General features: G+C 42.9%; 1 protein-coding gene across 1 annotated transcript in view; it reads left to right on the top strand.

Moving 5' to 3' along the window:
* The first annotated feature begins 383 nt into the window (after positions 1-383).
* Positions 384-11,309, top strand: part of WWC3 (WWC family member 3) — a 101,565-nt gene continuing 90,639 nt past the window's right edge. Inside the window, exon 1 of the mRNA XM_075714012.1 lies at positions 384-496. The gene's annotated coding sequence lies outside the window, so the exon portion shown is untranslated. The remainder of the gene's footprint in view (positions 497-11,309) is intronic.

Genomic DNA, 11,309 nt, shown 5'->3' with positions numbered 1-11,309 from the left:
CGGCGGCGCGGGGCAGGTCCCGGGCGGGGTTAGGAAGCGCGGCGGGGCTGGTCCCGGCGCGGAGCGGGGCTGGCGCGGGGGAGGATGAGCCCGGCGCGGCGCAGCCGGAGCCGCCCGAGTCCCGCTCCCTGCGGGGCCGCCTGTTAGTGCTGGAGGAGGAAGAGGAGGAGGAGGAGGCGGCGGGCGGCCGCGGCCCGGGCGGGACGGGAGCTGCCCCGGCGGCGGCGGGCGGGGAGCGAGTTTCGAGGGGAGCTGGGCGGCGGCGGCGGCCCGGCGGCGGAGCGGCCATGCCGTGGTTGAGCGGCGGGCGGCGGCGGCGGCAGCAGCAAGTGGCGGCGGGGCAGGGCGGCGGGCCGCCGGCGGGCGGGCAGCGGGGCCGGGAGAGCTCGGAGCTACCGCTGCCCGCCGGCTGGGAGGAAGCCAGGGACTTCGACGGGCGAGTCTTTTACATCGACCACAACACCCGGCAGACCTCGTGGATCGACCCTCGGGACAGGTAAGGGGCGGGAGCCGCCGGCGGGCGAGGGAGATCCCGGGGGAAGGAGGGCCCCAGCCCGGTTCCCCCCGCCGGGCGCCGGCCTTGCCGCCGAGGGGGGAGAGGGCGCGGAGAGAGGGGGACGGGGAGGCCGGAGGCCCTCTCCCCCCTCGGCGGCGGGGCCGGGCCCGTCGGCGACATTTTCCTTCCCCCGGCCGCGGCGAGGGTGTGGGCGGCGGGGCCGCCGGTGCCGCTGTCGGCGGGGCGCTCCGCCTCGCCTCACTTCGCCCTGAGGCGGGAAGGCGGGCGGGGGTAGGGGGGGCCCGGTCGCACCGGCCCTCGGCGGCCGATGCGTGCGGAGAGCGGAGGGGACGAGCCCTGCCTCGGCGGCTGCCGAGTTTGCCGCCAGCGTTAATGTTGAATTAGATTAAAAAAAAAACAAACCGAAAACCGGGAATTAAGGCTTTTTTTGCCCGTGGCGGGCGCTCAGACTAAGCGTTGTCTCTGCATGGGGAGGGGGGGGAAGATGGGGAGGCAGGAACACACCGCCTGTGCTTACGCTCCCCAAATCGCGGACCAGCCCCGCTGCAACCGAATGGCTTGGCCATCCTGATTTATTAGCCGGGCTGAACTAATTGGCAGCAGCAGGCTGGAGGCATGCTGAAGTAATTTGGTAGATTACCTCCTCATAAAAGATAACGCTGCGTGGAGGTAAGCAAACCGGTAAATTCCTGCAGTTAATTTGACAAATACGCGGTCTGCTACAAATTACCCGTCTGCTGCGTTGTTTCGGGATAGCGTTTTCACGTCTCTCGGGCCTGGCGGTGCGTGGTGAGATCGAGTTAGGCCTTTTCATTTTAATTAGGGTGAATAAATACGGGCAGGCTTTATGGTTTTCAGTGGAATTGCGTTGTAAGCAATATTGAAGCGTCGTAGCTTAGAACTGGTGGCAGCGTGGACTATCTGTAGCGGGTACTGCCCAGTAAATACACCCTCGCTTGAAAGCGTTCGCCTAAAAATTTCCACGCGGAGTTAGTAAACACAAGTGTCAGTATTCTAGGTGTCTGCGAAATAAGAAACATATGTCTCTGTGTATGCTTTTCTATATTAAAGAATGTTTTTGTAGTAAGTGAAAGTTGGACAAGGACAGTTTGAACCTCAGCCAGAGCTACCTTGCCAGAAGTATGCCTGGAATGTTAAGCAGGCCACAGAAACATTTAAGCACAGTCTGGGTTAAAGACTGTAGTAATTTGAGCAATTCCTGCTGTCTTGCACAATGATACATAACTGTTTAAATAGCCTAAATATTTACCTACCAGATCAAAATCTTTTGTCTTGTTATTTAGATACACTTGTGCCTGCACATATTTTTTTGCTGAGGCATTAAATATTTGTTAGTATGCTTTAGATAGCACATTTTTTTTTTCTGCAACATGCATATGCATTTTAATGGTAGCTTACTTGTAATATGCTGTTTCAAAGGTAACCAATGACGTAGCAATGTGTCTGTGGCTTCTCTGCATGTGATACTTTCCATTAAATTTCAGAGGGTATGCCGTTTTGTCTTCTGGAATATCTTGCATACAGACAATAACGAAAAAGATTTAGCCATTTACTACAGTGTTTAAATTCAGTTACCATTGAACTTAAATAGTATTGCTAAAATTATGCCTTAATATTTTGAAGAAATAATTGAAATGCCACATGATGCTTGAAAATTTGTCTAAATATTTCACACCAATGTTTAAACTTAGATTTATTTTTCTCATTGGGTAAGAACAGGCTGTAGAGCAGAGATGAAGACATTTACATTAGGGCAGATAGAAAAGACATGATGTTTTCATGAGCGCGTATCATCTGTAGTTTCTACAGAATTCAAGTAGCTAGTTTTATGATTGCAGAGTTAATCGCTGGTTGAGAATAGACTGCTGTTTTTACTTTAGTGAGATGTCTCTGTTCTGCATAGCAGCAAGTGACCAGTCTTTATGGTTTTTGTCAGATTCCCGTGGGCAGCAGCAAAGTAGGAAGGGATCAGGTTAGTTGTGTTCTGCCAAAGCTTGGGAAAGAAAGGTCAGAGCAGCAGGAAAACGGTACCGAAGCTGTATTTTAGCAAAAAGAAGTTGAAAAAATGGAGGGCAGAGTAACCTACTTGTATGTACCTCAGCATTTTGAGTTTGGCGTAGAGTGACGGAGATCAGACCCCCATTTCTGCATTTGAGTGGTTTCGTTTCTGTCCAGGAGGGATTGGACAAAACTATGGGACCTCAGGCCATGCTGCACTTGATCAGGTCTCTGAGAATCAGTACCTCTAAGCTTTCCTATGGGCAGCAGTCTCATAAGCATCCCCACAGGCTCCTCTTTCCCTGTAGCTGGCACTTAGTAGTTTGTTTTTCTGTTCAGCATTCCCCCTGAGATTTCTCAGCCTTTTGTATAGTTTGGTTAGTGAATTTAATTTGAAGCAGTTATTTGAGTTAAAAAAAAAAAACAACAAAAAAACCAAAACAAACCACTACCCAAAAAATCTAACACACCCCCCCCCCCCAGTGTTTTTCCCATTGAAGCCAAGAAGAGAAGGAAATACTAATTGGAGAAGTTCAGGAAGGAGAAATGTGCTTTATAAAGGATTTTTGGAGTTCAGGAAAGAGAAGGTGATGCGGGCAGGGGAGGTAAGTCAAAATAATACAGAGCGAGAGGGGATAAAGGACTTGGAAGTGGATAACTTATGATTTTCTGTGGTAAGAAGAAGTGGAATAAATCAAGAAAAAAGAGGCAGAATGATAGAAGAGTGATAAAATGAGCAGATTTGAGAAACATCTTTGGTATTGGTGGTTAGGTTGGGGAAGATACTGTGTCGATCTGTGTGGATTGTGTGTAGTGAATAGGTTGCGGAGGGTTGTTTGGCAGATCCTGCAGATCTTAGAATGGAGCCATTCAGTGCATGTTTTCATCTCATGGTAGTAGTTGTCTTTTATCTTAATAGATTGTAAGTTCTTCAAGGCAGTGAACTGCCTTTTTATCTTGTGTTTGCACCGTACTTGCTATATTGAGATTCTGGTCCGTAACTGGGGGTTGTAAATGGTCTTGTAAAAGACTGACTATGTTTGTGGTTGATACTGATGGTCCTCCTGGCACCAAGGATCTTATTACTGTTGCTGTTTGTTGCAAGACTGTGTTTTGAAGTGTTTAGATCTTAGCGAAAACTGTTGGAATTTGGCAAAAGCTTTCCAAGCTGGTGAGTCTTGTTAGATCTGTTCTATGTGGAAACTTCAGTTAAAATACAGTGCTCGTTTTTTGCAATGATGCTAGGGGAGAGGGAGCATTTCCTTCAGCTTCGTAATGTGAGTTGTCTTGTTTGTTTGAAGATTTAAATCACCTTGTTTTGGAGTGAGGATTTTAAACTTGTAAGGTGTAGCAGTGGTTTTGCATGGAGAAGTCATCCATTTGGGCCAGTTCGGGAGGCATTGAAGAATCCGTATGGGCTGGGTAAAGACTTAGGTTTTAGCAGCTGCGTTTGCAGAAACTTCCTGCAAGCTGGATTGCTGGTACGTTAATTGAAATCAGGGAGTTTTTCTGTCCTGTGCCCTCACCAGCGTCTTAATTCTGAGACCTAAAAGCTGCTTAGTTTGAGCACAGGAGAAAAACCCCGGCCTTGTAGAGGAGGTGGGTATGGGAACAAGTGGGGTTGGCCTCGGAATTTGACAGAGGGGGGAAATTACCATAGGTTGTGGAAAGCAAAGCAATCGGGAGTTGCGGGTAGGGAGAAGGAGGATGGCACCTGAAGCCTGGGAAGAAAAAAGTAGGGGAACTGGACTGAAAACCAGTAGGGCAGGGGAAAACAGGTAGGAAGAAACCGGTCTGGTGAGGGTTCAGGGTGTGAGGGTGTCAGCTCTTTTCTCGGCTGTACAGGGAACCCCCGAGGGAAAAGAAGGAGCACTGAGTTTGGATGAGGAATCTTCAGAGTCAGAACACACTCGTGGGGCAGCATGCAAAGTCTAGGTGAAGAAGGGAAGATAGTTGGAAGGTGAAATATAAGAACTGTGTGAGATGTGAGGATGGGGGTCAGGAAGCGTAGGATGTGCTGGACAAGGAGATTGATGAAAAATCAGAAATGTAGAGATTGGAAATAAGCAGGAAAGGCTAATGGGCTTGAAACAAGGAGTCAGCCTGAGAAAGTCACTAGGCAGGTATCTGTGTTGTTAGGGGTGCAGAGTAGAAATGCTCAAATGAGTAATGGGCAGAAAAGTCCAGAAGTGCTGGCTGTTTTTTGTTGAACTATTTCAGGACTCCCCGTTCTTATCATTTATTTGCTTTTAGCAAGTGTCTGTATTATCCAGTTTGCCTCTTCTCTCTGTGGGGTAGGAGAAAGACAATCCATTACTGCTGTTGTTTCTTCTGTTATGGCAAGTGGCAAAGCGAGTTGTTAAACCCACGTGCTGGTGTAATGCTGCATGATCCGATTTCTCTTTTCCCCACTTTGGTTTTATAAAGGAGTAGGAGGCTGCCAGTAAGAAGGTTAAATCAAGAGAATATTCATGTCAAGTATTCAAAGCTAGAAAATTCCAGACTTAAGTCACTCAACTGCTTCTTGTTTTGTATTAAGAGAGCATTTTTAGTGACAACTACTTTTTTATATATTTTCTTGCATTATTTGATACATGGAGAGAAGCAACTCTGAGGCCAGATCAGAGGGTTGTGAAGTAGATGAGAATCGCTTCTAAACTTTTTTTGCCAAAATTGGAAGATGTGCCTCTCGCTAGTGAGGCAAAGGATCTTTTGGCACACCAGCATGTGATACGGTTAGGAAGGCAGTGGCCTCTTTGTCAAGGCAAGAGAGTATCTCCTAGAGTATTGGAATGTACCTCTCCAGTTGACATTACTCAGCAACCCAAAGACAATCAGAAGAAGCATTTAAATAAAGATTTTTCACAAATAGCATTTTTCTGGGCCTGGCTTAAACCCCTGCACTGAGAGTTGCAATTAGTGTCATTCAGTGTGAGAACTCAAGTACTTCTATTCCAAAGCATCAGAAAGATGAAGGCAACAGAGTAGTTAGTACCACTGCCATTTTTGAAAGTTTGCTTCAAGTTCATATGTGTTTTCAGTCTACTTCCTTTTTGTTGTATTTTGCTTATCAACTGTGTTAACTCACAATTTTGGTTTGAACTAATACTATTTGTGGAATGGGAAGAAAACAAAGTGATTATTGATCGTTATTTTAATATTCCCTCTGAAAATATTATGATGACTGGACAGATTTAAATCACATGCTTTATTTGACTGTGATGCAGACTGTTAATGTAAAACATACAATGTAACCTATAGGGACAGAAATGTGTTTTTGGAAGTGATGCTTTGAAAACGTTTAAAGGGGAGCAGAACTACTGAAATACTAATTTAGTTCTGATTTTATAAATTGGCTCTCTAGGCTGTCAGTGCCAAGCTCACAAGAGATGGAGATGGTTGTAAAGGAAGAAAAATAAAATTGAATGAGTATGGATCTGGAAAATATGCTCTCCCATGAGAGCAAAAGAGCTGAATTTATTCAGTGGAAGAGGTGTTTAAGAAGTGGTTTGAGTACTGTTCATAAAAAGAGATGATACTGGAGACTTTAGAGCTCTTTTGTTTAGTAGATTTATAATAACAGCCGATGGTCAGAAGTTGAAACAGAAATATGGTATGTTTTTAATAGTAAGAGGTATTAAATGTTGGAGTAGTTTCTCCACTCCTTTAGCTCTCTAGATGAAATAATCTAGTTCCATTTTTTTGCCTGATTTAAGTCAGCTATTGCTTGAAGTCCCATTGTCTCTGACCATCTATTTTTACTGCCTCCCTTGCATGATATATCATTTGACCTATATATATTATACATAGCTAAATATATCTCATAAGGATTGGCAGAACAGCCATCCTTTCATTAGAAACTGGAGAGCTTCTCTACCTGGTTGTTTCTCTTAACACAGCAAGGAAGAAATCCAGTTTATCTCTGTCACTTGAGGCATCTGGGTCACTGCAGTTGCATCCTTTGGTTACATCAAGTTAGCAGTAAATACAGTGGACTTGATAGAATTTATATTAAAAGCATTGCATATAAAGTAGTACTTGAGATCCAGATGTTCTGAATTTTCTGTGCAAAAGTCAAGCCTGGATGCAGTCACAGCGTGGATGGGAAAGCTGTGTGACTGCTCCCCTGGCATGTGACTGGGAATACGTGGGACAGCACACGGTGTTAAGAATGGGCTGCGGTGCCCTGAGCTTCCCTGGGCAATCTGCACATATTTGTACTTGTATCCTTGTTCAGAATAATTCAGCAATATTTTTAAAGGCATGGTGTAGCTGACACTTGTTTTGAAAGTTTCACATATATATATACACACATATATATGCCACAATAAACCTACTTCTCTGCCTTTCAGGAAGGAGATACATTCGTATCTTTTTTCATCCTGGCCGGTAGGTCCTCAAACAGGTGGATAATTAACTTTATATTGTGAGCGACTTCCATGAAAATGTTTATGATTAAAAATGAATGTAGGTGCACATGTCCTAGAATTAAGATTGGTTGGTATTAGGTATGTTCTTCAAGCTGAGTCTTTTGTTTGATTGACACATTCTGATAACAAGTAAATGTTACTCAGCTGATTCATGGTAAATAATTTTAAATTACTGCCTTTTTTTTTTTTTTTCTTGATCTCAGCTCTCCGATTTAAATGTTTTAAGTAAGTAGCTTTTATTTTCTTGTCAGATTTATGTTGCTTGGGAAAAAACAATGCCTGTATGAAGTGAGCATTTACGTTTTCTGATAAACTACTCTTGTAATTCAACATTGTTAAAAAAAGAGTGCTACATCTCCAGTCATTGAGGATTATAAATGTCTTTAGTACTGTTTCAGTGTCTCGGAAAGTAGAGGTGGGAGGCATCCACTCCTTCCTAAAGGTGAAAAGGTTTTCCTTATAGTACAATAGTAGTGAATTATGGTTTATTTAATTGGTTTTTACTGGTTAAAATACATATACTTTGAAAATGTATCTTAGGTAGCATAAAACTGCAAGACATAGTACATGTGTGCTAAAGCATCCTTGCTATTAAGCTACGGTAACCTCATTAACAAAAAAACGCTGTTAAGCTTCTTAATGTTTTGTTAAAGGTGAAGGGTTTTTTGTATGCATGTGTAGTTTTTACCTCTAAATGGAAGTATTTTCAACAATCAGATAAGGAATGCAGACACCTGGCTTACTGTATTTTTGTGCGTACTAGAAAGGACTAAATTAGCACTTGTGACTTCAGTGTGTTGGCAGATATTATGAGGGCTTTTTCTTGAAGGGTTCTGTGAGATGGTATTGACTGCCTCACATATGAATTGGATCTTACAAACTGAGAAACCATGATCTGTCAGATGTTGTCAGTGCTCGAAACTGTTGGAGAAGGTGCTTTCCTGTTTCTTACATGTATAAATCAACATATATCTGAGTCAATATAGGCATAATGGTTGTATTTATTGTCATTGAACAGCACCAAGCATTGTTAAAAGAAAATTGGGTAATTGCATTAACGTGTCTTCTAAAGGGTGTCGGGGGGGGGGGGGGGGAGCATCTGCTTTTCAGGATCTATAATCTGCCCATGTGAGAATGCAAGATTTGAAATGTCACAAGGCTAGGGCTGGGTTTTAAGTTCTATTGTCTGGAGAAAAAAAATCCTTGTTAGGCTTGGATTCTAGTGATAAGTTTAGTTTGAGAGATAACAACTAAGTGTTTTTAGTGAATGTAAATATAGTGACAGCACTGTGCAAACATAAGAACAAATGACTTGTAGGCAATAAAGAAAAATAGAAACTTCCATAGCAAAGTCCTGTTAACAAGCTTCATAGAGCTGCCTGTTAAATGTAATGTTGGTTTATAATTTTGTGTTGTTTACCAGAAGGTAGAGGTTTGTCAAGTTGTATGTGAGGCTGAACAGAAGTATTTAGTTGATATTTTGGTGAAACAAAGTAAAACTAATACTTTTCTGCCCACGGTTAAAAATAGAACTTCCTGAATATCTTATCTGCTGCAGATGTGACAGTTCACATTCACCAGCAAAGCCAGCCATTAACACAGCCTTTAAGTAACCTTCAACTTGTTTCTCGTTGAAAGAATCTAGCTAAAAAAACACGCTCTAGGTGCTTTTCCTACCTCTCCACCTGGTGTGGCAGAGCAGCATGCACGCTCAGCAAAGTTTCGCAATGCAGCACCCTTGAGCTACTGGTTAGCTGCTGCTAGAAGCAGCAGTGTCCTCCCTGCCAGCCTCATGGTCTTGCCCCTCTCTTGCACTGGCACCAGTGCTTATCCGACCTTATGGTAAGATGAATTAGCAAATAAAAACCTGTGCAGTATTTCATTTGGCTCTTTTTGGGGTGGATAGTTTTCAGCCGGTTTAGTTTCCTAAGCTGACTTACCTTCAGGGCAGATGGCTATATAAGTGGCTTATGTCAATTAAGTTTAATTCAATAAGGAATTGGCTTAGGCAAAAGTGATGAGTCAGTTTAAAACCTTCTTTGAGTAAATCCTCTTTGTGAATGACAGTCCTGTCTACTGAGTTTTAAAATAGCCCTACAGTAAAACAACACATCTCTAAATAAGATTCAAGTTATGCTTAAAAGGAAGGATTCACTTTTCAGACATGACAGATGTGTAAAAGCCAACAGAAGTCGATTAAATAGGCATCAGGGTCAGTTTTGCAGTTGAGTAGCAGTACAGAAATGGCTATTAAGAAGTAAGAGGGCTACAGGCAGCAGAACCGATTTGGGGACTGAGTTTGGGGTATCAGCAGTAGCTTGGAAACACTCATGAAAGGTTTGGTGAAGTCAGTGGTGAGCGTTGCCATCGCTGGCAGGGAGCAAAGTTGGTGCACGAGAAAATTAAATCTAGGACCAGATGGGTGTCTGGGGAGGATGTTGGCAGCTCGGTACCTCAGAGTTGTGTGTGAGAGGGAACTGGGTATAACATCAGCTAGATGTGGGGAGGATCTTGACAGTGGAGCACCTCCAAGATCTCAGTTGGGTGTAGAAGTGTAGGGTGTAGCTGGGGAAGGGTGGAGTGTGAAAGGGCATGTTGAGGTAATAACAAAAACCACAGAGCAGCTATTGGGGGGACTTGGAAGATGCTCTGTCAGCAGCTTTTGGAGCTGTAACTCGTCAAAAGATTGTGACAGCATGAGTAGAGAATTTTTTAAGGGACTGAATGGGTGAAGGTTGAAATCGCCAGGTTGTAGAGGAGGAGATCGTAATATTTGAATCAGATGAACAAGATTTTTTTCTCTTTTATGGAGAGGAGCAGGGACTTTGATGTTGTATTTTTGCCTTGCTACCAATCCCAAGACTATTCCCTGGAGATAAATCCCTTGGTTCTTAACTAGTCATCAATGGCAAGGGAACGGGGATGTAGGCTTTGTTCTGCCATTCTGCAAGGGTCTTGATCGTTTCTTGATTCTGTTCCAGATAGGAAAGTTAATTTGGACTTAGTACAATTAAGGTGTGCTAAAAGCATGGCGAGACATGATCTGTCACTTTTAATGGCCCATTGAATCATTTGAGTCAGCCATTTAATACAGCTAGCCTCCTGACGAGGCTTGCTCTAGATACATGTTGCGTGATCAAATAATCTGCAATATTTCTCAGTTTGTTTTTCTGCCTGTCTTTTTGTGGGTGTTTGCTGGAGTACGAAAGGCTCTTGCATCCAGGTGATCAGCTTGGTGGTCTCCCCGTGGTTTGCAGGATGGAGGCGATTCTGTGCTGTGCTGTTAGCTCTCTTGGCTGAAGGAGCTGATTGCCATCAAAGGCTGAATTAGTGAATACTGAAAACTGAAGCGACTAGTTTTTTTTATTTTTGTTTTCAAAGACTTTTCTATTTCAGTATATTTAATTGGCAATGGGACAAAAATAAAGTACAGTGATACCAACACCCTTGAACCAGCAATGGAGAATCAAAGGCTATCTTTCATAGCTCTCTGAAAGAGTTATTTTCAAGATGAAATATCTATGGACAATCTTGTTGAAACTATTTTGATTTATATTGTACTTAGGCTGAAGCACTTTCACACACACAGAGATTAGGATTCTTTATGGCAAAATGCAAAGTTTGGTATCAAAGGTGAAAATGCATAATATTTCAAAATTGATTTATTTAATCTTGGGTTATAGTTTAAACAGCTGAAAATAAGACTTTTAAAAAAACTTAATACACAACGCATTCTTAGAAAGAGTGGCTTATCCATGTTTGGGAAGGCCGCTGAAGTGCTGCGTAATTATCTAATTCTATAGCATAAACAAATTGTGACACACTTCTCAAAGGAGGATACAGTCCAAAGTTACTTGACTTGAACAGCAATTCCGTGCATGCTTAAAGGGGAATTTCAGAATAAAAAGTAAACTACCATTGGGGTTTTTTTTGGCAATATAGGGATAATTAGTAGATGGAGAAAGTATTGCATGTGTTTGGAAATTACTGTTTAAACACTTGTGTGTCTTTTGCTTCCCCCAGATTACATCTTTCGGATAAGAGTAAGACTCACAGTATGAAAGATATGATACGGCACATAGGTAAAAATCCCTGAACCCCAAACTTCAGAATAAGTTAACCACAAAACCGAAGAAAAATTGATTTAATGACCATCATGACTGTTGGATCATAGATCAATTTTAGTAGTATCTAAATAGTCTCTAACACCATAATTGATGACTAACACAAATTAGTGATAATCATCAGGTTATGAATTAGAGAAAGTGTAACTGACATCTCCTTTATATCATAGAAAAAATAATTGGAAATGCATGTAAAGACTGGAAATGCAATAGATAATT

Source organism: Pelecanus crispus, chromosome 1 (genome assembly GCF_030463565.1).
Source record: "Pelecanus crispus isolate bPelCri1 chromosome 1, bPelCri1.pri, whole genome shotgun sequence".
In the NCBI taxonomy this organism is placed as follows: Eukaryota; Metazoa; Chordata; class Aves; order Pelecaniformes; family Pelecanidae; genus Pelecanus; species Pelecanus crispus.
The sequence above is the reverse complement of the archived record's forward strand: the minus strand, read 5'-3'. Positions and strand labels throughout refer to the sequence as shown.